Genomic DNA, 26,451 nt, shown 5'->3' on the forward strand with positions numbered 1-26,451 from the left:
ATGGAGTTAATGGTAAATCGAAAATTCGATACCCGAATGCGCGACAGAAAGGCTGCAGAGCAAGCTATGAATGCAAGGAACCATAAACAGCGATCAACTGGCAATTACAGATAGTTTATCCCACTGGGGGTTAATTTTAAACTTTTAAACAGCACTTTTCGCTTTTTTCCTTTCCTGTTCGTGGAGAATTCACCTGCTTTCTCACATTTGCACCGTGTCGGCAGTGCTGCCTGGTGGCGTTACGGAAGCAGCGCCATCAACAACTTTTCCGATTCTTGAAACACGGTCAAAACGCACTCTTCTTCTGCTGCTGAAGATATATTACTTTGCACAAGAATATATTTTTAGCCGTTCGATGTTGTTTTCGCTCTTTTCATTGATTCTCTACGAAATTATATAAATGCTATTTAAAGAACAAGTGTGTTCAACATGGTTGCAGTCGTTGGTAAGAAAGGAATAACATAAATCCGTAAACAAACCGATAAGCACGTTTACTCTCACTTTTTTTCTCCTAGACTAGACTTAATCACTCGCAGCTCCCATAACTGTAGTTTTTCAATGCTATCTGGTATAGTATATGACGAGTAAAAAATCAAATCAAGCTCAAATCAGGCTGGATTGGGATAGCAATGGGAACGTTCTTTCGTTGGCTGAGTTTAACTGTTTTGATGTGGGTCCAATAGTTGCGAATGCCAAATGAATGCTGTAATGAATGGCGGGAATGCATTTAGGGTTGGTCGTAGAACTTATTGTACTGCTGTTGGTAATGAATGGGTATGATGGAACTAAAGTCTGAGTTGACAACAAATAACGAGCTTTGTGATTTGAGTTTTTTTTTCAATTTGGTACACAAACAAGACAATCGAAACTGAACAACAGTTTTGAATGCATATTTGACGTCATCACTCGACACAATCTACTATTTTGCACGTGTTACTCATACCGTGGTTGTGATATTGATAGTTGAAACTTCGCAAAATGAAACATGGTTACTGTTGTCTAAAAATGGCCATGCGAACACATTTATGCACGTTGCAAGGAGACGCATGGTGTTTATTCGAAGAAACATTAATTTCGGCTTTCATTTCATGTTCGGGCCAAGTTTTTATTTGTAGTTTTTGTAATACAAACCACATAACAGCTGATATCAACATGATTCCTGTAATATTATTTTTTTGAATCCTATAATTTTTTTCCAAAATTCCCAAAAAAAATTTTGCTGGACGATTATATAAACCGATCGGCAGGAATGGCTGGTATGGTGGGGAAAACGAGGCACCGGTGAATGAAAAGAACCGGCCTGGAACGATATACCTGGGTAAGTCAACGATGGAAGATAAGGCTCAGACGGGAAAAGCGCCAGCAAGAGAATCATGAATAGAGCTCGAGTAGCAGTGAGTCGCGTGCCAGCGATACGCGGAAGTTCTATGAGAAGGTTCACCAGTCTCGCAGAGGCTATGTGCCGCAAGCCGACATGAGCAACGATACGGATAGAAGCCTTCTCACGAATGCCAGCGAGGTGAAAAGGTAGAAGGAGTGCTTAGACGGACATCTAAATGAAGATACAGCAAGCCGAAGCGGAACCATAATTGACCCAGGGGCACCCGTAGCAAATGACCGAGTACCAGCCACCGATGTTTACGAAGTTCGATATGAGATCGAGAAACTGAAGAACAACAAAACCGTCGGCAAAACGGACTGCTAAGCGAGCTCTTTAAGCATGGGAGAGGCGCTGGTGAGCGCACTGCACTGGGCTATTTCCAGGATATGGTAGGAGGAAAAGCTATTTGAAGATTGGATTGAGGGAGCCCTCTATCCCATCCAAAAAAGGCGACAAGCTGGAGTGCCGTAGTTATCGCGGCATCTCGCTTATCAATGCTTTCTACGAAATACCCTTGCACATCCTGTTCCGTCGTCAATCACCTTTCACAAGAAGTTTCGTGGGCCAGGACCTAGTGGATTTTATAAGAGCCTGCACCTCAGACTGTGATGAGCTTGAGCTGGTCGACGAACACGTGTGTTTGGGGTCATCGGTGGGCGCCGGCACTAGCAAAGAGATCCAGAGACGCACCCAGGCTGGAATTAATGCCTATTTTTCACTTCGGAAGACACTTCGAACGAATCGAGTGCGACGACGCACGAAGGTGATGCTATACAAAACCCTAATGAGATCAGTAGTGCTCTACCGACAATAACGTATTCACACGAAAGATGCTGCGGACTATCTACTATTTATGGTGGAGTACAAACGGACGACGGAGAATGGCGAAGGCATATGAACCATGAGCTGCACGCGGTGCCTGGCGAAAACCTCATTGCTTTCCTGGCGAAAGTCAATTGGCTGCTCACGTCATGAGGATGCAGAGCGACGTTGAAGGGTTCGCTTCTTTTAAGCAATCCTACTGGCACCATAAATAGAGAAGCACAACGGGCACAATGGATCGACTTGATCGAAGTAAACTTGCGGGTGATGAGACGCTTGAGAAACTGACGAAACACAGCAACATGGCCGCGGCACGGCTCTCATCTAATTAATAAGGTAAATGAACTGTGAAAAGTGTAACGGAAATGTATCCTAATGAAATGCTTATAATCTTGCTACCACTAGTTGGAAATTCAAATTTATATTCAAATGCCTATAACGTTCGCGTTGAAAAAATGGACATATTTTGACGATATTTCATGGGTTTACATTTACACGCACTGACGAAACTACGCATGTAGCATCAATCATAATAACCAATGAGTCAGCAGAAAAAAATGACAGTTCTATCAGTCGAACTCTAACCGTGATGGCGAAAACAGTGAAGCTACTCCGTTCAGAAGTGTGCGCGTTCAAAGAACAGAACCCCGTCGCGTCGAAAAAGGACATCGTGCGAAAGTTCTTGGACGCCGGATCGTCCGTTCCGGTATCTACAACATCTTGGCACCATTGTACAATGTTCAGAGCATTGAAAGAAAACCCGGTTCCGGACGGCCGACGACCCTGAGCGACAAGAAGCTCCAAAGGAAGCTCCAGAGGAATACCAAGGAAAAAGTTGCTACATCGCCGCGTGCGCTCGGCCAAGAGGTCGGTGCATCCGGCCAAACAGTGAAAAAGTACCTGGCGAACATGGACATACATGTCAGAAAGCAGCAGTCCCGTCCGCTAGTCTCGGAGCTGCAGACAATGACAGTGCCTGAGTAAGATGATGAAGTCGATTTTTCCGGCAAATCACGACGTGGCGATGGTGATGGACGACGAGACCTGTCTTAAGCCTGTATCAAGCCTGTATCAGACTAACCGTTGTAGCGGTTGACCGCTACCGTTCCGTTCCTTTTCGACCAATCAGAGCACAGCGGTCGACCGTCGCTTGTTGTTGTTGTAAAAAATAGAATTATTTCTATTTTCGCCGCCAACCGTTCCCAACGGTTGGCGACTGCTGTCATTGACATGGCAAAGGCAAACGTGCCTCTTCACACCTACACCAATTCACGTTTAGAGACTTGTCAAGTAAAAATGTGTGCTTCTCTTTTTGGCACACACGACAACCAGTCAAAACATTAATAGCACCGGTAACGCTGGTTGGAAATGTCAAATTTCGACCAACGGGAAGGAAAAAAAAGTTTTATTTTGATCGTGCGCTACTTATTTTCCTAAATTTCTTCGTTCGAGGATGAATTCGGGATCGGAGCACGGCATCGGCGCTGGTATGGGCTGCATGGTCATGTCCTTCGCTATTGGACCTATCCTGATGATGAAAAATGCAAGCCTCCGATCGGCAGCATGAATTTGCAGAAGTGCTGCACCCAGACTGGTATGCTCTCGATTGAACAAATTATTATTACAATTTCGACGTCCAGCACCGCCAGATGATGTTGAATCGCTGGTGCTAGCAAAGCAAGGCAATACTGCTATTCAACGGTAGGTTTTCGTGAATATATGGCTTTCGCCGGATACTAATACGTCGTCCTATATTTTTACAGGTATTTGCTGTCAGCTGATTGTTGCGACGAGTGGTGTGCTAATTTTAATATAACACTTGCTCTGCTTGAAGCCTGGGAATTTTGTTATTGACAATTTGATTGCTAAATACGTTCAATCTGCTTCATATCGGTTTTCTGTATAGTTGCCATTGTTTTATTAGTTGTATTATTAGTTAGTTAGTGAGTTAGTAGTAGTATTCTTAGTTAGTTATTTATTAAAATTATGAATTCGAACGTCCCAAGCAGATGAAGATTAGGGTTTTTTTTTTCTTCAAATAGGATTTTATGTGATGAATTAATCATTTACTAATATTAAATTAGAATTCATATTGTGTGTTCTGCCATAAACGGTAACATCAACACAATTACATACATGTTATACTTTATTTAATAATAGTTTGTAGTTGCTTTCAAAAAAAAATGAATTAAAATGAAACTCAAACCTAATCTTACATTTATCTTTTACTGGCTATAATTGAGAATTGCAACGATTTTTTCGGACTTTATTCGACATATTTTGTAATGTTTACACATAAGTAGGCATATGTACAGGGGTCAAAACAAGTAGGATAGGCAAGTGCCGGTAGGCATGACAAACCTGCTAATTTTTGCATGGATTTGATAATTGGTTACCTGATGAAAATGCTTATTTGCATTATTGAATTAGATGAAAAAAAAAAAAAAACATTTCTAAAGTGAATGTTTCATCAAGATCAGGAATCGGCAAAGGGCTCATCGAATAAGAATAATTTCACAATACAGTTCAAGAATCAAGGATTGTTCCGAAAGTGACCAAAACAACCAATATTCAAAAATATGTGTTTTGGAAGATGCCTGATAATTCTGAAGATAGAGGTGTCGCATGCTATATTTGATGCAGAAACGGAAATGTCTCTATTCCGGGTTCCTCCGGGGCATTTAGATTGTTCCGGTAGTAGCCAATGCATCCTGTGTTCAGAAATATGGCTTCTGGATGATTCCTGATGAAAAATCCTGAAGATAGAGGTGTCGCATGCTATATTTTGTTGCGAGAATGTGAATTTTCGCTTGCAAAAATTAGCAGGTTTGTCATGCCTACCGGCACTTGCCTATCCTACTTGTTTTGACCCCTGTACATATGCCTACTTATGTGTAAACATTACAAAATATGTCGAATAAAGTCCGAAAAAATCGTTGCAATTCTCAATTATAGCCAGTAAAAGATAAATGTAAGATTAGGTTTGAGTTTCATTTTAATTCATTTTTTTTTGAAAGCAACTACAAACTATTATTAAATAAAGTATAACATGTATGTAATTGTGTTGATGTTACCGTTTATGGCAGAACACACAATATGAATTCTAATTTAATATTAGTAAATGATTAATTCATCACATAAAATCCTATTTGAAGAAAAAAAACCCTAATCTTCATCTGCTTGGGACGTTCGAATTCATAATTTTAATAAATAACTAACTAAGAATACTACTACTAACTCACTAACTAACTAATAATACAACTAATAAAACAATGGCAACTATACAGAAAACCGATATGAAGCAGATTGAACGTATTTAGCAATCAAATTGTCAATAACAAAATTCCCAGGCTTCAAGCAGAGCAAGTGTTATATTAAAATTAGCACACCACTCGTCGCAACAATCAGCTGACAGCAAATACCTGTAAAAATATAGGACGACGTATTAGTATCCGGTGAAAGCCATATATTCACGAAAACCTACCTTTGAATAGCAGTATTGCCTTGCTTTGCTAGCACCAGCGATTCAACATCATCCGGCGGTGCTGGACGTCGAAATTGTAATAATAATTTGTTCAATCGAGAGCATACCAGTCTGGGTGCAGCACTTCTGCAAATTCATGCTGCCGATCGGAGGCTTGCATTTTTCATCATCAGGATAGGTCCAATAGCGAAGGACATGACCATGCAGCCCATACCAGCGCCGATGCCGTGCTCCGATCCCGAATTCATCCTCGAACATCGTCGATACCTTCCAGTGGACGACTGGATTTTGTGTCCAATTTGATCGCTGGATTTCCTACGTGCAAGTGAATCAGCATCACCAAACAAACACTACACGAACACGACAAAAACCCGCAATCGCAGCAGCAAAAAAAGCTTGGTCTGACCGTTTGACTATATTACTCCGGAGACACGAACGGCCAAGATTTTTTCCACTTATACTGGAACTCGCGGTAACTAACGAAATACACAGAAATTTAGGAAAATAAGTACCGCACGATCAAAATAAAACTTTTTTTCCTTCCCGTTGGTCGAAATTTGACATTTCCAACCAGCGTTGCCGGTGCTATTAATGTTTTGACTGGTTGTCGTGTGTGCCAAAAAGAGAAGCACACATTTTTACTTGACAAGTCTCTAAACGTGAATTGGTGTAGGTGTGAGAGGCGCGTTTGCCTTTGCCATGTCAATGACAGCAGTCGCCAACCGTTGGGAACGGTTGGCGGCAAAAATAGAAATAATTCTATTTTTTACAACAACAACAAGCGACGGTCGACCGCTGTGCTCTGATTGGTCGAAAAGGAACAAAACGGTAGCGGTCAACCGCTACAACGGTTAGTCTGATACAGGCTTCAGACTAGCCGTTGCAGCGGTTGACCGCTACCGTTCCGTTCTTTCTCGACTAATCAGAGCACAGCGGTCGACCGTCGCTTGTTGTTGTTGCAAAAAATAAAATCACTTCTTTTTTGCCGCCAACCGTTCTTAAGGGTTGGTGACTGCTGTCATTGTCATGGCGAAAGCTAACGTGCCTCTTCACACCTACACAAATTCACATTTAGAGACTTTTCAAATAAAAATGTGTGCTTCTCTATCTGGCACACAAGACAGCCAGTCAGAACATTGATAGCACCGGCAACGCTGGTTTGGCGATGTCAAATTTCGACCAACGCACACTGGCAAAAATGAACCCGAATTCCCACTAATTAAAAGCCGCTGGGATGGATACCTTAAATATAGCATTTCTTATGTAAAATTTGTCAACAAATTGATTGTCGATGGTTTCATTTTGAACAGGGTACGTAAAATGGTCTTTTTCGCCTCTTTTCACCCTATTTTTGCGTATTTTTGGAAATATAGATCCTTTCCCGGGCCCTGCACATAATGAAAATATCACCTATCGATTTATTGACCAATTTCACATAAGAAATGTTATATTTAAGGTATCCAGCTCAGCGGCTTTTAATTAGTGGGAATTCGGGCTCATTTTTGCCAGTGTACGTTGGTCGAAATTTGACATCGCCAACCAGCGTGCCGGTGCTATCAGTGTTTTGACTGGCTGTCTTGTGTGCCAAATAGAGAAGCACACATTTTTATTTGACAAGTCTCTAAATGTGAATTTGTGTAGGTGTGAAGAGGCACGTTTGCTTTCGCCATGACAATGACAGCAGTCGCCAACCCTTGAGAACAGTTGGCGGCAAAAATAGAAGTGATTCTATTTTTTGCAACAACAACAAGCGACGGTCGACCGCTGTGCTCTGATTGGTCGAAAAAAGAACGGAACGGTAGCGGTCAACCGCTGCAACGGTTAGTCTGATACAGGCTTTACCCTGGATGGCAACGACTGACAGGGCACTTCGTATTTTACCTCCCACACGAAGGAAGTGAGCACCGAGGTGAAGTTTATATCACACACCAAGTTCCCCAAGAAGGTGCTGCTGTGGCTGACAACCAGCGAGAAAGGAATGTCAAAGTTGCACTACTTTCGCTCCGGACTGGCCGTGAACGGAGCAATTTATAGTACGAAGTGCCTGCCGAAAGTGGCGTCGTTTATCAAGAAATACCAAAAGGCTGAAGACGCGGTGTTTTGGCCGGATCTGGCGTCGGCCCACTACCCAAAGCGATCGTTGGAAGAGATGGAGCGGCTGAGTATCGATGTGGTATCCAAATTGGCGAACCCGCCCAACGTCCCCAAGCTGCGTCCCATTAAGGATTTCTGGCCAAGCCTGGAGCGTAAGATCTACTCCAACAATTTTATAGCGAAAACTGAGGAGGAATTGCCATTTAATACATACTTTATGGTACCCAATTTTACACAGACACGTACGCTAGCGCTGGTGTCGACCTCGTATGAGGCCTACTTGGTTGCCACGCTGGACGCAGGATTCTACTGCAGTTGCTATGCTCCGCCGCGTTGGTCTACAGAGAATGTTCGCTCAGGTGGTTGATCCTGTAACCGTGGAACTAACAGGTCTAAAGCCGTTGGTGATGACGGGTGACTTCAACGCTTGGGCTGTTGATTGGGGAAGTCGCTGCACTAACCAGAGGGGCCAGATCTTGTTAAAAGCTTTGACGAAGCTCAACATAGATCTGAGCATGACCGGTGCAAAAGTACCTACAGCAGAAACGGTTCGGAATCGATCATCAACGTGACGTTCGGCAGCCTGGAACTGATCACGAACTGAAGAGTAGACAACGGCCACACTAATAGCGACCACTATAAGGGCCAACACCCCAACCATTCGCGGCTGGAAAACATCACATTTTTAAGCCGATGTATTTGCGGAAGCAATAAGTTGGAACCTCGAAAAGTAAGAGTTGGGTCCCTGAGTGCGGACCAACTTATTGCTACACTATCGCGGAAATGCGACGCCACCATGCTTAGGTCCCCGGCAGAGCAAGCACCAGCGATGTTGGAGTGGATCATTGAGGAACTTATCCCGCACCATGATCCAAACCCCGGCCTCAGGCTTCTGAGTCACCACAAACAGCGAGTGACGGCAGCCGCGCAGCAGTCGAGGAGACGGCAAGGGTAACGGACGGTGAACTCATTGAGTTCGCAAACTCTCTGAAGCTGAGCAAGGTACCGGGAATCCTGAACCTGGCCATAAATGTAGTCTCTGGGTTGTTCAGGGCGGTTATGCAGAAATGTTTTGACGACTGTCTCTTCCCGGATAAGTGTAAACAATAGCGCCGAAGGCCGGGAAACTATCAGGTTATCCATCGGCATATAGATCAATCTTTCTGTTTGCCACAGCGGGCAAGGTGCTTGAGAGGGTAATCCTTAGTAAAACCGGTCTGTCAAGCGACCAATTCGGTTTTCGCAAAGGTAGGTCTACGATGGCTGCTATTCTCTCCGTCACCAAGACGGCTAAGGTAGCACTCCAGCGTAAAAAGAGGCATTCGCCATTGCGCAATTGTCACGCTAGACGTGAAAAACGCTTTCAATAGCGCCAGCTGGAACTCTATAGCCTACGCGCTTTGGTGTCTCTGAGTGCCGGTGCCACTGTACAAGATTCTGGAAAGTTACTTTCAGAATCGAGTGCACACACGAGGGTCAGAAATGCGTCTTGATTACCGCAGGGGTACCGCAAGGTTCCATACTGGGTTCGGTATTGTGAAATACCATGTATGACGGTGCGCTGAAGCTTAACCTCCCACCGGGAGCGGTGATTGTGTGCTTTGCGGACGGCATAACTGTGGAAGTACTCTAGAAGTCCACGGCGAGTCAGTCAGCGAGGTCGAGTTGAAAACCGAGCTATCCATACGCGTAGTTTAGAATTGGAAGCACTCAAGGAAACTGGAGGTAGTGCACCATAAGACAGTGGTCATCGTAGTGAACAATCGTAAATCAAAACAGAAGGCAGCGATTAGTGCCGGTGGATGCACTATCGCCTCAAAGCGATCCTTGAAGCTCTTGGGGGTAATGGTCGATGGCATGCTCACGTTTGGAAGCCACGTCGACTATGTGTGCGAGAAAGCTTTCACGACTATAGCGGCATTATCGCGCATGATGTCCAATAGCCCGGCGGTATTTAGCAGCAGGCGGAAGCTGCTAGCTAGCGTGGCATCATCCATACTTCACTCAGGTATGGCAGGCCCGTGTGGTCGAAAGCGTTGGGTACTTCAAGTAACCGCAGAAAACTGGAAAGCACCAACAGGCCCAAAATTCCTGCTTCAATCTTAATAGATAAAATTTACGAATTGGTAATGGATGTTTACGTATATTAAAGTATTGTCGTTTATAACCAACAGTGCAAGCTTTCTATTTTCATTTGATCAAAGCACCTGGATTAAACACTATACGAAGACTTTGATGTTACTAATCTGCAACAAGAGTAATTTTTTAATTCCTGGTACAACAAATGTCTAACTTGTTATTTTCCAAAAGTCTTAATTGCGTTCAGCAAATGACCGCTTATTTGGCATTAGTTCAACCATTCGAACCAACATAAATCAATTTGTACTGTGTTCGTGTTCATAGGACGAGGGGTGTACGTCAAATATAACTACCTCTTATTATTACACGTCTATTTCCCACGAATAGTACACCTCGTGACCTTGAAACCAATTAAATCGAACGGCTTTTCTCTGCAGTGAAAGAACGCATTGGCTCCGGTGAAGAATATAACCGAACAGCGGTTTTGATTGATCTTGATTGAATGATTTATGACCTGCTCAGCTCCAGAAGTGCGAGAAAAGTGACTGTCGAGTTTCCCTAGCTAAAGTTTTCAGACGGCGCTGGATGGGACGTGTGTTTTATAATTGCCATTTGACAGGCGTAAAGTGTGGAGTAAGTAGCTTTTCACCAGCAATAAATTCGATTTGTCTGGCGGACACCCGCTTGTCGGCTTTTGAATTATGTACTAATTATTTTGATTTCGAAATTATCTTCAGGTTTGGTGATTCGAATTAGCTTACAACATAAAGGGTCGCCCAGTAACTATTAGACAGTACGCTGTCAATGAAATCAGTGACTAAGATCGATGGTTATTTTGCTGTTGAGTACGACGAAGAAAAATTATACGATCAGTCGTGAAAACCAGTCGGCGAATAGGAATGGCCGGTAAGAAGAATGATTGTTTGTCGGAAAGTTCAGTAAAGATGGGTGCAATTCTTTATTCTGGAGGTTCCTTCCGGAAGCAAAGATTGCAATTGCTCACGTTGCCACCAGCATAGAGAAGTTTTCCGCGCTGCCAATCTCTTTCGTCTGTGCTATCACAAGGCATAAAACCTGACTCAGCAATGAAACAACGCTGTTGTGCAGCACTCGAGTCAGAAAACTACTTTAAAGCAGCGCCAGCTACAGTTTTTCACGACCGAAAAGTTTGCTATCGGTGAGTTTTCCCTTTGGCCTTGCTACTCGATACGGAATCCAAATTCCATTTTGCTCTGCAGAAAATTGTCTACTATAGATCAATTTGTTTAAATATTTATAATCGGTAGGTACACCGTTCTGTTGTTCTGGTAGCTCTGCAGATAACCTGAATCTGAATTTTAAACCAGTGTAATAAGGAAGAATCTCTTTTAAATAATGAACTCTCTTTAAATATCCAATAGTGTAACAGAAAATGGTAAAAGCAGTCATATCTTGGTCGCAGTGGCATGATTTTTTATCAATGAGATATTCCATGTCGAATGACAGGAGAAAATTAAATGTAATTTTAGAAATTTGCTATATTAAATATATTTGATTTGTTGTTAATCAACATCTCAAACCCGGTGCCCAACAATCGGATACTTCACAATAACACTATCATCAATCAATAAAAGTGCAAAATTGCTATTCCAAACTACCATAACAAATAACATGGAACAAACGGCAAACGTAATTTTTCGCTCCGGCTAACGGCTTCCCCGGTGTTTGCACCGATTGGCTCCGAACAATATTTGCGCCGAGTGCATGTGTCCGCCATGTGGAGTACAATTTTAATTTACTATTTCGGTCCAAACAGTGGTTCACACTTCTAGGGTTCAGTTTTAGCGTTGTATACAGCCGTGAAGCGTGTAGTAAATAGCTCGCACCCGCCGGTTGTTGCTCAAGTGGGCGGATTGCTTATAAGACAACACTCAGTGCCGCCCGTTTGTATACAACTGTCCTCTCTAGTTCTCGTCGGTAGCCGCTTTGCTGCACTAAATTTTGTAGCGGCCAACGACGTCCGGCCAGATGACAACAGTCAGAGAAATCAGTGAAAGCATAGCGATTTTTTAATAAGATTAAACAAACCTGGCTAATATTATTGGAGCCGCAGGTGTAGAAAATATTATGTACAGCACCATAATGGCATTACACTCACATTGAAGAGGTAGTTTAAAACAGCAGAACTAGGGCTATTTGATAAAATTCCACCATTGCAGCTGCAATGAGGATGAGTACAACTATTCGACAACATATTGAATAAATTAAAAAGAATCTCTGGCAGAATGTAAAGTTGATCGGCTAAACTATTACGCTTCATTTTCCAATTTGAACCTTACGTCAAATGAGCATAACTACAATGGAATGCAGTGTTGTGGAATTTGGTTAAGAAGTCATTTTCCCTTGAAAAGTTTGTTTGATTTATCAATTTATTACAATACGATGGTTTAAGTGGGATAGCGCTTCGAACCCCTGGAGGAGAAACCTTATTACTGAGCACGTAATCGAATTATGAAACATTCTTCAAAAGATTTTCCTTTGTTTTTGCCGTTCATCAAGACAAATGAAAGCAACCGATCAAGAGGACACAAAAACAGTGTTGCACTTCGGGAATTTATTTGTGTAGCCAGAGTTTCTTCGTTTGCTGGTTTGGTAGAAGGTTTTATAATCTAATCAAGTCAACCCATGTTGCATAAAGTTTGCTTTCGGTAGTGATCGTTTATAATGAAGATCAATTCCATTCTTTCTGGCAGGGTCATCAATCATTTCCTATCGAATGGCTATACGAGAAAATAGGGAGTTTGATAACCCAATATAAAGCAAACGAGTCCAATTACAGCTCTTCTGTTTGAATATGAAAATCAAATCTTCCAGTCAAAGTCTTACATTGTTCTATTTTCTGAATAAATTAATTCTAATTTCATTTCTCTGATCAAGTTCAAAACTATAATGAACATTTCTTATAAATTTTGATAAAGAAAGTGATCGATGATGTGAAGTTTCTTGCTCGAAGAATTGTACCGCAAGCTTAGTTGTTTTACAGATAACGGGTCCACCACTTCACATCCCAGTCGAAAGAACAGTTCAAATTATAAATTGAATTGAGATAACCGCTTCAAAGGAGGCAGTTCTATTCGCTGACAATGACATGGTATCTGTGTTTTACGCGTGAGATGATTTATTTTGATTTTATCTTCACAAAAGGATCAATGGTGAGTATTTTGCGAGCTTAATTACACACATTATCGAGCTTAATTACACATATTGGTCAGAATGAATTAAAGATCGAAATGCTTTTTCATGCACCATAGTCACCGTATTTGCAAAAAAGGCTAGAAATTCTAACGAAGAAAGTGTAACAGTGAACTTAAAATAAGTTTCTTCAGAAATATTCTTAAATTTAAATGCAATGTTCTCATATCCTAGACTTCAAATGATGGATGGAGCGGCAAACTTAGCTCCACGAGTCATATGATTACAATAGACTTCAAACCGAAGCACAGACACAACCAGAGATGCCAAATATTTTCGAAAAAATGTCTGCAATTGCTTGAAAAGGCGAAAAAATCTACTTGAAATCTAAATAAACGGTCCGTCATTCGAGAAAATTACGCTCGCGCAGGCAAAATCCTGTGAAAATTCTGCAGTCTGCGCAAATATAGGGAAACTCTGATAAAAATATGCATAAACTACAAAAAACTGCAAATATCTGCAAATCAATAAAAATCTGCACACGGACTTCAAACATCGGCGTTTTGCAGACAAACCTGCACATCTGGTATCCCTGGACACAACTGGTTGGCCTAGTCTGGACAATGTTCTCAATCCGGCAAAAGCTAAGTAAGGCGGTGTGACGTGATCATGGCTCTACATTTTCGAAACATAACAATGAAATTAAAATATTTCGCGCTGTAATTTCAATTCGAACGGTTTCATTTTCAGTTGATTCGTCTCGGCTACTGTCATCGAATCACGATGAATATTTTTGCTATCAAACAGATTTGAGCACGGGGTTTCTCCTTTCCTTCAGCGTGTCAATTGAAATTAGCACTGTATCGTGTCGTTTGATAATAGCTCTCACACCACAAGACGCAGTTCGAACGGCAATGGCATCTAATAAATACGTCACGCACGTTCCGATCAATATCCCGGAGATTTTCTGCTGTTGATCACTGGCGCCCCGTAACCACTTCGGGTTGTGAAACTGGTGTAGGCGTTTCCAGTGTGATCATGTGATCACAGTGTGATGCTGATAATCTTCGCTTTCAATTGAAAATCATTACTTTGATTTTTAAGCCCTTCAGCTGTTGAAAAAATCGTAGTTTTCATATGACCCACAAAGTGCTCGAAAAATGATACAAATGCTTTTCAATTGAAAGCGACGGGTTGAAGCGTCACTATTATCTGATAATTGTAAACTGAAAATAGCTTTGTTAGGCTTTGGACGTGATCATTGACGCGTTAGCCATATTTCGGCGATAGAGAAAATTTCTTCCCTAACCTCAGTGTCTGTTCACCAAGATGGTGCGGCTCAAAACAGCGTCTGTTCTCCATGTTGGGGCGGCTGATTAACGTCCCGTTGCCAGCTTGGAACTCAAAACAGGGGGTTGGTGCAGGCCAGGCATGTCTAAACACACCACACCACTGCATGTGTGTTTTAAGCGATGCCACGGAGGATATTTTCATTGCCCTTCAGTGCTTATACAAAACGAAAACCCACAGTGTTCGAAAGAAACCAGCCTTTTGGAAGTTTCGGCAAACACAGGTCCGAGTGCTTCCAACTTCGTGAGCCCTCGGCAGCCCGCTTGCTTACATGTGTTTTTTTCAAACACTTTATTTCTACAAAAGTACGTATGGAAAAAATATTGCCTGACTAATGTTTATGTGTTCCCCGAAATTAAAAACCATCGGCTCGCGTGTTAATCGCTATCCAGTGTTTTGCTATGAGCTCGCGACGGAGGGTAGTACGAATTGCCCTGCGTGGTGTGTTTGTTAGCAGATGGGCCACCCGCGCTTTGTAGTGCTATTTTTCCCCATGTCTGGTGCAGGCCTTACAAGCCAGCCGTACAGGAAGCTAACAATGTAAATACGGACCGGAACAATCGGTATAAACCCAGGCAACAAAAACGTACTAACGATTGGAAACTCGGATAAAGGAACCGCAAGACCCTTAGGCGGCATCCATTAATTACGTAACGCTTATAGGAGGCAGGGGGACTCCTTGAGCGTTACGATTTGTTACACAGGGGAGAGGGGGAGGTGAGCTCAGCGTTACGTAACGTAAAAATCTCTGGAGAGACTCTCCAAAAACGAGCATTTTTATTAAGCAAATCCTTCCACAGATTTACATAATTTCTATGGGGAGTAGGTGTTGGAGTTACGTTTCGTTACATATGGGGGGTGGGGGTCCAAAAATTGGGTTTTTGCGTTACGGTTTTGCGTTTGCGGTTTTGCGTCGCCCTAATGTTTTAGGAAGTATCTGCTTTCTTTCCGACTTATTGAGGGTCAGCAAGTTCGATCTTGTAGCGCTACAGGAGATATACTAGAATAGAAATGGTTACACCATCTAGAGCTGCGGCAACACACACGAGCTGAGCACAGCTTTCATTGATACAGGGAAAATTCAAATAGCTGCCGAAAACATGACGTCAAAATTGTCATCGTAGATCTTAATCCTCCGGTCGGCCGGGAGGAGGAATTTAGACCGTTTATTGAAGTTAGGCACACCGATTTCGCTGCTTCGAAGCACATGGCCATACGAAGTACCTACTTCCAGCATACCCTCTCATATCGGAACCCGGCACCTGAAGATCACCACAACGAACTGATTCACGTTTTGATTGACGATAAGCACTAGTCGGATATTATCGACGTTCGAACCTATCGTGACCCAAACGTCGATTCTTTTCATTATCTCCTGATGCTCAAAAAAACTTCTACACCATCCGCTACGTGCGGTTGCACGTGCACAGCTTTGAGACAGCGTTACCAGATGAGGGAGAGGTCATCTAAGTCCCTCTGGAGGTCTGCTGGAGTAATGTAAAAGCAGGCTTTAGCAGTCGGGATAAAGATGGAGAAATCTTGACGGATGAACGTGAGGTGATCGCCAAGTGGAAGCAGCGCTACAATGAACTCCTGAATGGCGCAGAGACAGAGAACCAAGACGATAGGCGGAACGACTTCGTCAGCACAGCGGATAACTCCTCCCACGAAAACTGAAAAAAGAATGCTATCAAGCAGTTCAAGAACAACAAATCAGCTGGAAAGGATGCCATCGCAGCGGAGTTTGTCAACTTGGGCCCGGATAGGTTGACGTCCTGCCTGCACAAGCTAATAGTCAGGATCTGGGATAAGAACAGCTACGCTACCGGAGGAGTAATAGCAAGGAGGCAGTAATATGCCCTATTGAAAGGTGGCAAGTTGGAATGTGAGAACAATCGAGCGAATCTCAATGCAGCCTACGAAGTGCTCTCCTAGACCATCTTTTGCCGTCTCTTGCCGCTAGCAAGTAGGTTTGTGGGAAGTTATCAAGCTGGTTTTGTGGATGGGCAATCGACAACGGACCAAATCTTTACGCTGCTGACGCTCACCCTATTCATCGGTGTTAGGACCGCTTACGACACTCTCGAGTTATGGAAAGTTATGTACGTAGAGCTATGGAAAGCAATGGACGAAAATGGTTTCCCTGCGAAACTAACAAGACTGATCAAGAACACGATGGATGGTGTACAGTGCTATTTAAATATTTGGGTACGTTATGAAGCCCTTTTGAAACCAGCAAGGGACAGTCTTTCCTGTCTTCTGTTCAATATTGCACTCGCATGTGTTATAAAACGTGTGGCCTTCAACATGCAGGGCACGATCTTTAATAAATCCAGTAAACTCATCTGCTTCGTCGAAAGGACGTTGCAGACGGTTTCGACGGTTACACGAAAGTGAAACGCGAAGTAGAATAGGTAGAATTGAAGGTGAATACGCCGAAGACGTATTTACTAGATGGGGGAACTGCGCAGAATTGGGTTCGCACAGGTAGTTGCGCAGTCATCGATGGAGATGATTGAGATTCAAGGTGATTGAGGAATTTGTGTCCGCGGATCATTGGTAACGTCAGATGACAACTGCAGCAGGAAAACATGCAGGCGTATGTTAGCTGGAAGTCGTGCCTACTACGGACTCTACAAGATGTTGAGGTCTGGCAAACTTCGCCCTCGTATTAGGTGCACCATGGACAAGACGCTCATAAGACTGGTAGTCCTCTACGCGCACGAGATAATGCTAGAAGAGGACTTGTAACCGTTTTCGAACGACGTGTGCTTAGGACATCTTTGGCGGAGTATTTGAGGATGGCGTATGGAAGTGTGGGTCGCTCAAGAAACTGGAGACAAGCTGCCATGGACCAAGTTTGTTGGCTTAACATTGTGACCCTAAAAAAATTTTTTTTTTCAACTTTCCTAAAGACCATCAAACAAACGGCTCTAACCCTTTCCGACCGGGCCCATATAATTGTGTAGGTAGAGGGAGACTTGAACAAAACCTTCTCTCTCTCGCTTTTTGAACGTTCTATTCATTGTTTTATTGCTTACAACGCTAGTGTCAACATCTCAGCTGCTACGAAAAATAAAAAAACCGGAGCCTACACAATTGTGTGGGCTCCGGAAAGGGCTAAAATTATTTTTATCATTAATAGGCACTCGACTCAGTAAATTTGAAAGGAAATTGAATATTTTTATGCTCTCATTAGCGATGCCGCTTACCGTGCAACGCAAGTGCTGTTTAAATTAACCGTTGTTTAGTTTAGTCCACGTTCAATTCGAAAACAACATTCAAAACAACATAGAACTCGTTTTGTCTTCTCCATAAAGTCAAAAAATTCATGCAAAATTCCAACTCAATCGTGCAGCAGTCTTTTTCCCGGAAGTTCAGTCACAACATTCCATTCCCTCATAAAGACATTTGAGGCAAGCTTCTGTTGCATAATCCAAAATAGTATATATTCCCACTATTCTTTAGCAAGAATAAAGTGTTGATACTAGGACACAGGACAGGACATAAATATTTGGAAAAGAAAATTGTTTTTCTCCGAGGTTTCAGTGGAATTCGTTTAATAAAATCAATCTTTTTTGATCGATAAAAAGAGCATAAAATTTTCGATTTCGAAACAGTTGATTATGTCAGATGTCAGAGTCAGTAGGTTTTAGAACTGGAAGACAGAAAGTCGGTTTTTCTGAATTTTTTTTTAAACTACATTTGGTTTCAAAACAAAGTTCGGTTTCGATAATTTCATATTGACATTTTTTTGTCGAACATATGAATGAAACATTGACAACTTTGAGGCTAAACATCCCATTTAGCCTAAATTTGGCATGTGAACTTTTTTCGAGACGACGAAGCATTTCAACCCTACTGTCAAAGGAATGCAGAACCCTAACCTTGAAAAAAAAAAAACCTTAACTCCTTGGCTACGCCATTGATCTATGTATATACTGTGAAAAAAAACTGAAAAATTTTCACTTGTTTTTCTTCAAGCTAAAACAATTATCAATGTTTAGCTAACATTGAAAAGTTTCCGTAGAAAGAAATTCAGAATTTCAAAAAATGTTCTATTGAGATATATAATTTGTAATGATACTTTTTGTCGAACTAAGGCCGTTACAAATTTCATTTTCAATTCATGTCATTGAAAAAAGTAAAAAATTATTTGGTTAAATTATATGTAACAGGATTCCAAGCCAAAGAGCAATAATAATTTATTTGTCAGATGACTGGTAATGATTGAGTCAAATTATGTGGATTGACTTGACGAGGTGAAATAACAAAGAACTTTCGTGAAATAGGATTCGTTTTACATTTTCAGCGATTAAAATAATTAGAATTTAATAACAGGGAAACGCAACAAAAGGCGGTGGTGTTTCATAGTCAAACCCAATTTATATTCATTCACTCGTCCAACAACAAGGAGACAGTGTCATTCTCTTCTCACTCAACGAAACACCCTGGAGAATAATTTTGCGCTGCCTTATGATACTGCGGCACGAAATCAATATCAACTTTTCGCCTGCCATCGAAAGTGACTCATTGAGCAGCTTGTAACTCAATTAGGCAACAACTTCGTGACGTTTATTTTTTTAGTAAGAACAAAACGTTTCCCTTAGCGTATGGTGAAATGTCTGTAGAGTTGAAGAGTGTACCTATTTTGGGCGTAATTTATTGTTTTGCAACACGTGAAAGCATCCTAGCAGACTCTTTGTCTCCGACTTTTGTTCAGACCTTTGTTGAAAGATATTAGATAAATTGTTCTATCAATTCGAGCGTGACAATTGGAACTCGTATCTTAATCCAAGCGAGTATTTTATTCCGATAGGCAGAATAAAATACGATCGCGTGCAGCTCTGATAAGACACGGGAGGATTGGCGTGTTCTCGGTCTTCCGTTCGAAGTGAATGCTATATTTTTATTATCAAAAGTTATCGATGCGATAGATGGGAACATTATCAGTCTATTGGCAACAAGCGTTCTCGCAGTTTCTGTTTCTGTGCCATTAAGGGCTCCATTTTGGTTGTCAGAAACATACAGATCATGCTAGATTTCACATCGCCATATAAAAATGGCATTTGCGAAAATTATTGTGAATTCAGGGTTTGGAATAAAAAAAAATTAGTAAGTGTACAACACACTTAACATATTATTGTTTATTCATTCGCTTGGGTATAATTTTCATTTGTCTATTTAGCTTGTCCATTATTTGTTCCTAGTGTTTATTGAATAATGGGAAGGAGCTCTGTTACGATGGCACGCCACAAAATTTGCTCCTATGAAAAATTTCCTACGTATGTCCGTACCTGAAAAAGTTTCTTTTGTAACTCATATGCTTATTATATGATGCTCCCGTAATATTTTAACCTTTAATACATCTGGATCACGCCCTTACGCTCGATCATGAGTTGGTTTAAATTCGAAAAACCATATGGATAAATTTGGAAAACTGCATATAAAAATAGATGACGCTTTCAAATACAATCCGGGTGGGCGTCCTTTGTGAACGAAACCTTCGTGCAATGTGCTACTGAAGCAATCATTGTTATATTATTTGCAGAGGAAAATGAAAAGCGGCAAGGCAGGTTCAAGGACTGGATGCACTGCCAACCAAAGTCCGAAGCCAGCCACAGGCCGTGCATGAGGGGTCATTTGGCAATCGAGGCCGAGAAGTTCACTCTCCAAACTGTAAATCATTTTTTGCCCGCTGAAGCAGCCTGCGCTGGTGTGCCCCTTTCAGGCTTTATAATGGCGCTGCGGTACTATTTCATTTGTATTTGATGCGCTAATAATAACTGCGGACGATCGATTGGTCGAGTATAGTATTGTTTAGCTTGCTGATGGAGGGCAGTAAATACCCGGGTTGTGTGCTTCGTTGATTCATATCTTTGGTCGTGTTTGACCGAGTATCCTTGCAATGTCCCCTTTTTGTCCAAGCAAGATAAGTGCAGACGGTTGGACTACAAGCTGTCGTTTTGTTGGCTGCCAGTCAAGGCAGAAAGGGATAGGGTAAAGGCATAGCTGCCTTCAATCAATTCCCTGAATGCTAGCTATGTGTAATTGTGACGGGTATCACACTGCTCCCTATAATACGTCTACACCCTTCGCAATGTAATGGACAGGCAGACTTTCACCAACGAATTACAGGTTACAAAAATTGATTCAACGAAGGACATTTTCCTGTCTCATAAAATACTTAGCATACTTCCTATTTCCAATGAGAAGCACAGGCAAAGGATGTTATTCATGCAGTGAAAGCATATATTTGATAGATCAATCTTTCATTTTTCAACTTCATAATAACAGTCACTTGATTATGTAAAAAGACGGTGCTTACCATTTTTTAGTCACAAAGAAAAATATGAATTATCTAGCACACAAGCAAATGACATTCGAAGTAAAATGAACACTCAACCTCGCATGAATAAGTACAGCCGCTAGAATACTATCAAAAGAGCGGTGGGAGGCGCTCACAAACGAGCGAAGAGAATTAAGGCAGCCGAGGCGTTGAAAACAAGCTTACTGATCGGGGAGTGGAGGTGCGAGGGCTTTCCTGAAACCGACAATTGAAATGATAAATAGAAACAGATTTTCAAGAAATTGTTTATTTCCTGTCTGAGATAGTATCACTTAATGGCTTAGGCGTCTCAAGACAAATGGTGTACCGCCATATCGTTGGCAACTGAGAATAATTACGAAATAGGCCCGGTATTACTAATGGAACATGTTCGTGACAGTATGCAAAGCACTGTTGGTTAGAGTAATTTATTAGGATCAGTTTAGTGGTTAATAGTTCGGGTCGGGTCGGGTCCATTTAAAGATTTGCGTAAATAACTGTGAACCTTTTCATTATAAGAATGCGGTATATCGGGACAATGCAGGAGATGGGTTCTTGTGCACCAAATATGTACTATATACAAATGAAATATACGTTATATGAGCGGTCTCAAGATTCTAAGCTATTGTTGAAATGGAGGAAATAGCTAAAACTGCGGAAGACCAAAGTCGCTCATTATAATCTAGTGACATTGGATGCAACTTTGAGCGCAGGGTTTTTTAAATCCTTTAATTTAAAAAAATCCCGTGGCGTTGATATGGTTAGATACAAGAAATAAGTTAGCAAAAGTATATCCTAGTTAGTACGAAACATTGAGATTTGGAAACCTGTTATATCTACTGGAGGTACCTGTTCATGTGATTTTAATTTACTGCAAGCAGTGTATTTGTTTTGAATGAAGTATATTGCAAATATACAGACCTTTGCGTTTTTATGTCACAAAATAATTATTCATTTATTCAGTGCATGAAAAGATTCGATTTGATAGTAAGAAAATTCTCAAATAATCCACTTTGAACATTAATAATAATGCAACGAAGCACAAAACTAGAGAAAATTCATTATTGGGCGTTAAGCGTCATAACTGAACGTAGTAGAACTTAATCACTTTCGAAAAAGGTTGATTGAAATGTAAGAATGCTTTATTCTAATCTATCCAGCTACTGTCTATGGTTTTGAGGCTGTAATTATTTAATTGAACAGGGTAAGCACTGCCAAATACGTAATCTCTAAGCTTCTATTTGGAAATTACTCAACACTAAAGACAATCAACTCGAATTCATATGAGACCTACCCCGGTGATTAGTTTTTGAACATTATATACAAACAAAAAGAGAATATAGACCGTTCCGATAGTTATAAATACATTTATGATCAAGCGTCATTTCAAATAACGTGCATTATTCAACCAAACATTGGCTGCGTCCTGTTGTTTACATCCAAAAGAAACAGATGCTGTCATTTTTTCTAACATTTAAAGCGAAATTTTTAAAATGCGTGGCCTTTCTCCCGAGCAAAGAAAGCGAATTGTGCACAAATGGGGCACCGTGAGTGGCCTTCTATAAGAAAATTAGCTAGAGAAGAAGGTCGGAGCAGTTCAAACCGCATTGCGGAAGTATTGTGAAGAGTGCACATTTACTTATGCCTCAAGACGTGGTAGAAAACCCGGGCCCGTTGATCCTACAATGGACAAAAAGGTTAAGGAATACTACAAGCGGCATCCTTCAGTATCAGTACGAGATGTGGCGAGAAAGCTTGGAACCTCGGCGAGTAACGTTATGCGTGCCAAGGAAAGAATGGGTCTGCAGACCCGTCGGAAGCAGAAGCAGCCAAAACGAAATCCAAAACAAGCTGAATCTGTGAAACCGACAGCTCGGAAGCTTTATGACAAACTTCTGACCAAAAAAATGGGGTGTGTTATCATGGATGACGAAACCTACATAAAACTGGACTATAAGACTCTGCCAGGACCGTAATTTTATACATCACCGAGGGGAAAGGATGTCCCTGGACCAGTGAAAGCCATTTACACCGAAAAATTCGGCAAGAAGGAAAAGGTTTGGCAGGCCATTTGTGAATGTGGGAAAATATCTCGTCCATTCATTACGAATGACACAATGAATGGTAAAATTTACGTGAAAGAGTGTTTGCAGAAAAGGTTGTTACCCATGGTTAAGCAGCATAACAATCCTCCAATCTTTTGGCCCGATCTTGCTTCCTGCCATTACTCTAATGATGCACTAGGGTGGTATAAAACAAATAATGTCACATGTGTCCCAAAGGAGATGAATCCTCCAAACTGCCCTGAAATTCGCCCTATTGAAAGTTTTTGAGCTTTGACCAGGGCAAAGCTGAGGAAATATGTCAAACCAGTGGACAATGTTGAAAAATTGAAAAAAGATTGGCTTAAAGTGGTAAAAATGGTCGGAGAACACACTGTGCAAAAGCTTATGAGTAGTGTTAAGAGAAAAGTTAGAGAACTCGTGTATCCTACGAAAAATAATCCCAACTTGAATTGAAACTGAAAAGAAAACACTTATTATCTATATTTCAGAATAAAATGACCCGAAAATCCTGTGTTTTTTTGTTTTATTCAAGAAAGAAGATGTATTTATAATTTTTGGAACAGTCTATAATACATGAATTATTTTGAGTTAATTTTTTTTTCTAAATCTAATATTTCGGTAATATTTCGAAATTTACTTCGGAAATTGGCTTTATTTTTTCCAAAAAAAGTTAAATTAAAGTAAATTTATATGCTAACTTCGATTGCATCAAGCACTGATCATCTAAGCACTGACATGCTAAGAAAAATATTTTTTACCTATTATCCATTGAATGCCTCAGGAACTACATGGTTGATGAAACCAGTAACCGTTTTAGAATTTGTACTCCATACCTGGTATGGACTTCCGAAGAAGGTGAACTTCGATGAAGCAAGAGCCCCACTAAAGCAAAGCAAATGCGCTGAGCTCTAAGGTTCTACAAAAGCGGCAATTGGCGGTTGGAACTTTGCCAATTTTCTTTAAATGATAAAGAGCAGAACAGTGTCCAGTTAGGAGTCCCGTAAAAATGCGTAGCTCACTACAAGTTAAACTAAGTAGCCTTTTGGTAACCGCAAGTTGGGGTAGACCTTGCGCATGTTGCCAATCAGATGCTATTTATAGCTTCTCCCATGTCCTTAATTCGCCTTTAATGGCGGATGTGGAGGTACCCAGAAACGGTTCAGGTCCAGTTAATTGCTGAACAAATCCTTGCCTTGCTAGGCTGTCGACATGTTTATTGCCTCTGATTCTGCAGTGACTGAGTACCCAAAGTAGAATAACTTTGTTTAAATGGGAAAGCTCCCCAAGTGTTGCAATGCACTCCCAGGCTAGTCTGGAAACACATTTAGCAGACTGAAATGCCAGTTGTGTAGACTGACTCTTTGAAAAGATTCCGATGTTGCCATGTCTGTAGTTGCGCTTTAGAAATATCGTACCACAGATGTGTATTGCGAAAACCTCTACTTGACTTAGTGGCCTTAATAACTGGTCCGTAGATCCCTAAACCAGTCTGGGGTCCGATTTTGAGCCATCCGTGTAGAATCGGGTAGAACCCGACGGAAGACTCGGCCCTCCATCGCTCCACATTAAGTGACCTGTGTCAATTACCCTATATGGACGTCTATGTTTGGCTTCGTTCCCTGAACGTTTGCTTGAACTCTTTCAGAACGCTTAGAGTACCTTCGAGCATCGTTGTGTTTCTTCGCAGCCTAAGTGCGCCAAGCTCTGCCTCCTTCTTCACATGAAGATGAAAGACAGGTCAGTCGTTGGATTTTTGAAAGTTTTGCCTGAGCTGTCGTATGATTCACCTTAGGCTACCATACGAGGGCTGTGTAGGTTATACGTGGCCGAGCAAAGGTGATGTAAGACCAGAGCACTAGTTGAAGTTTTAGCCCCCAGGTCTTGCCGGACAGTGTACTGTAAGCTCAGGTCGCTGAAGTTGCCTTCTTGATAGCATAGTCTTGTTGAGCAGTAGAGTTCAGCAATTCAGAATAGTTCCAATATAGGTCTTATTGCTGAAACTCAGTCTTACCCTATTCAATAGCAGAGAAGTGATTAAATGCACACTCCGTTTGGTGAAGAGTATAATGACTGTTTTAGTGGGGTCAATACTCCCACGCACACTTAGCCTTGGGGCTAATAGCGGTCTCGATTAACTAGATTAGTTGAGAGAATTCGTTATCCATATTGTTTTTGGCACATTTTGTATGTGTAGGATAAGTACAACGATACACCGTGCCCCAGTGCTGAGTCGAGAAAATTTCCAGCTCGAAAAGATCCTCGACTCGATCGGAAATCAAACCCGATATCACAACCGTGTGGGAGAGCTAGCCAACCGACATCGCTAACCACAGAGCCACGGGGACCACTCAATACTCCCGCATGGACTGTATTAATTATCGGGGCATAACCCTTCTCAACACCGTTTACAAAATTCTCTCCCGTATTCTGTTCTATAAACTGAGGACGTTGCAGGAGACCTTTGTTTGCCAAGTCCAATGTGGTTTTCGAAGGAGGACGCTTCACTATGGACCAAATGTTCACCTTGCAACAGATCCTCGATAAATTTCGAGAATCCATTTTGCAGACTCATCATCTGTTCATAGACTTTAGGGCAGCGTGCGATACAGTTAAGAGAAGTGAGTTAAATTGAGCAAATTATGCTCGAGAATGGTTTCCCCAACAAAACTAATTAGGTTGATACGTGCCACCCTTGAAGGCTCTACATCATGCATCAGGATAGCCGATAAGATATCGGATTCCTGCGTGACGTTAGATGGTTTGATGCAGGGGAGCGGGCTGTCAAACTTATTGTTCAACATCGTATTGGTGCTATACGGAGGGCTGGCGTGCAAATAAACGGCACCATCATTACGAAGTCTCTGGTATCATCCGTAGGGCAGTGGAAGAGGCCTTTGGACCTCTCAGGAGGAAAGCTGCGAGAATAGGGCTCATCATTATCTCTGCCAAAACGAAATATATGGTGGCTGGTAGAGAGCGTGATAGTCCGACGGATGTTGGTGCCGAGGTGGTGTTAGATGGGGAAACTTTTGAAGCAGTCGGCGAATTCATTTATCTGGGTAAATTAGTGACATATGACAACGAGGTTGGCCGTGATATAAAAAGGCAAGCAGGGCCTTCTACGGATTACGTAACCAGCTAAGGTCCAGCAGTCTGCAAACCTGTACTAAACCTGCACTCTACGAAACACTAATCCTTCCCGTGGGTCTCTACGCCCATAAGCATGGACGATGAAAGAGGCCGGTCGGCGAGATCTTAGTGTTATTGAGCGTAGAATTTCGCGTTCGATCCTCGGCGGCAAACTAGAAAATGGTGTATGGCGCAGACGCATGAATTATGAAGTGTACCAGGTGTACAAACCGACAGATATAGTCAAGCGAATAAAACACGGCAGGTTGCAGTGGGCGGTGAATGTAGCTATAATGCTGGAAGAACGACCAGCGAAGACTATATTTAGCAGAAATCCCGATAGAGGCCGTCGACTTCGAGGTAGGCCCGCACTCATCAGATGTCTGCTGTAGACGAGAATGCCTGCAAAATAAGTGTTAGGGGAGATTGAAAGATAGCAGACCAAGACCGAGTGACATGGCGACGTATTCTGGATTTGGCATTGGATCGATAATCGGTCTGTCGCCTTATAAGAAAAGTAAGTAATGCTCCTTCTTCTAAGCACCAC

General features: G+C 41.8%; 1 protein-coding gene across 7 annotated transcripts in view; it reads right to left on the reverse strand.

Moving 5' to 3' along the window:
- Positions 1 to 26,451, reverse strand: part of LOC129725340 (small conductance calcium-activated potassium channel protein) — a 355,723-nt gene that overhangs the window by 324,329 nt on the left and 4,943 nt on the right. The window lies entirely within an intron of this gene.

Source organism: Wyeomyia smithii, chromosome 2 (assembly GCF_029784165.1).
Source record: "Wyeomyia smithii strain HCP4-BCI-WySm-NY-G18 chromosome 2, ASM2978416v1, whole genome shotgun sequence".
Classification (NCBI taxonomy): domain Eukaryota; kingdom Metazoa; phylum Arthropoda; class Insecta; order Diptera; family Culicidae; genus Wyeomyia; species Wyeomyia smithii.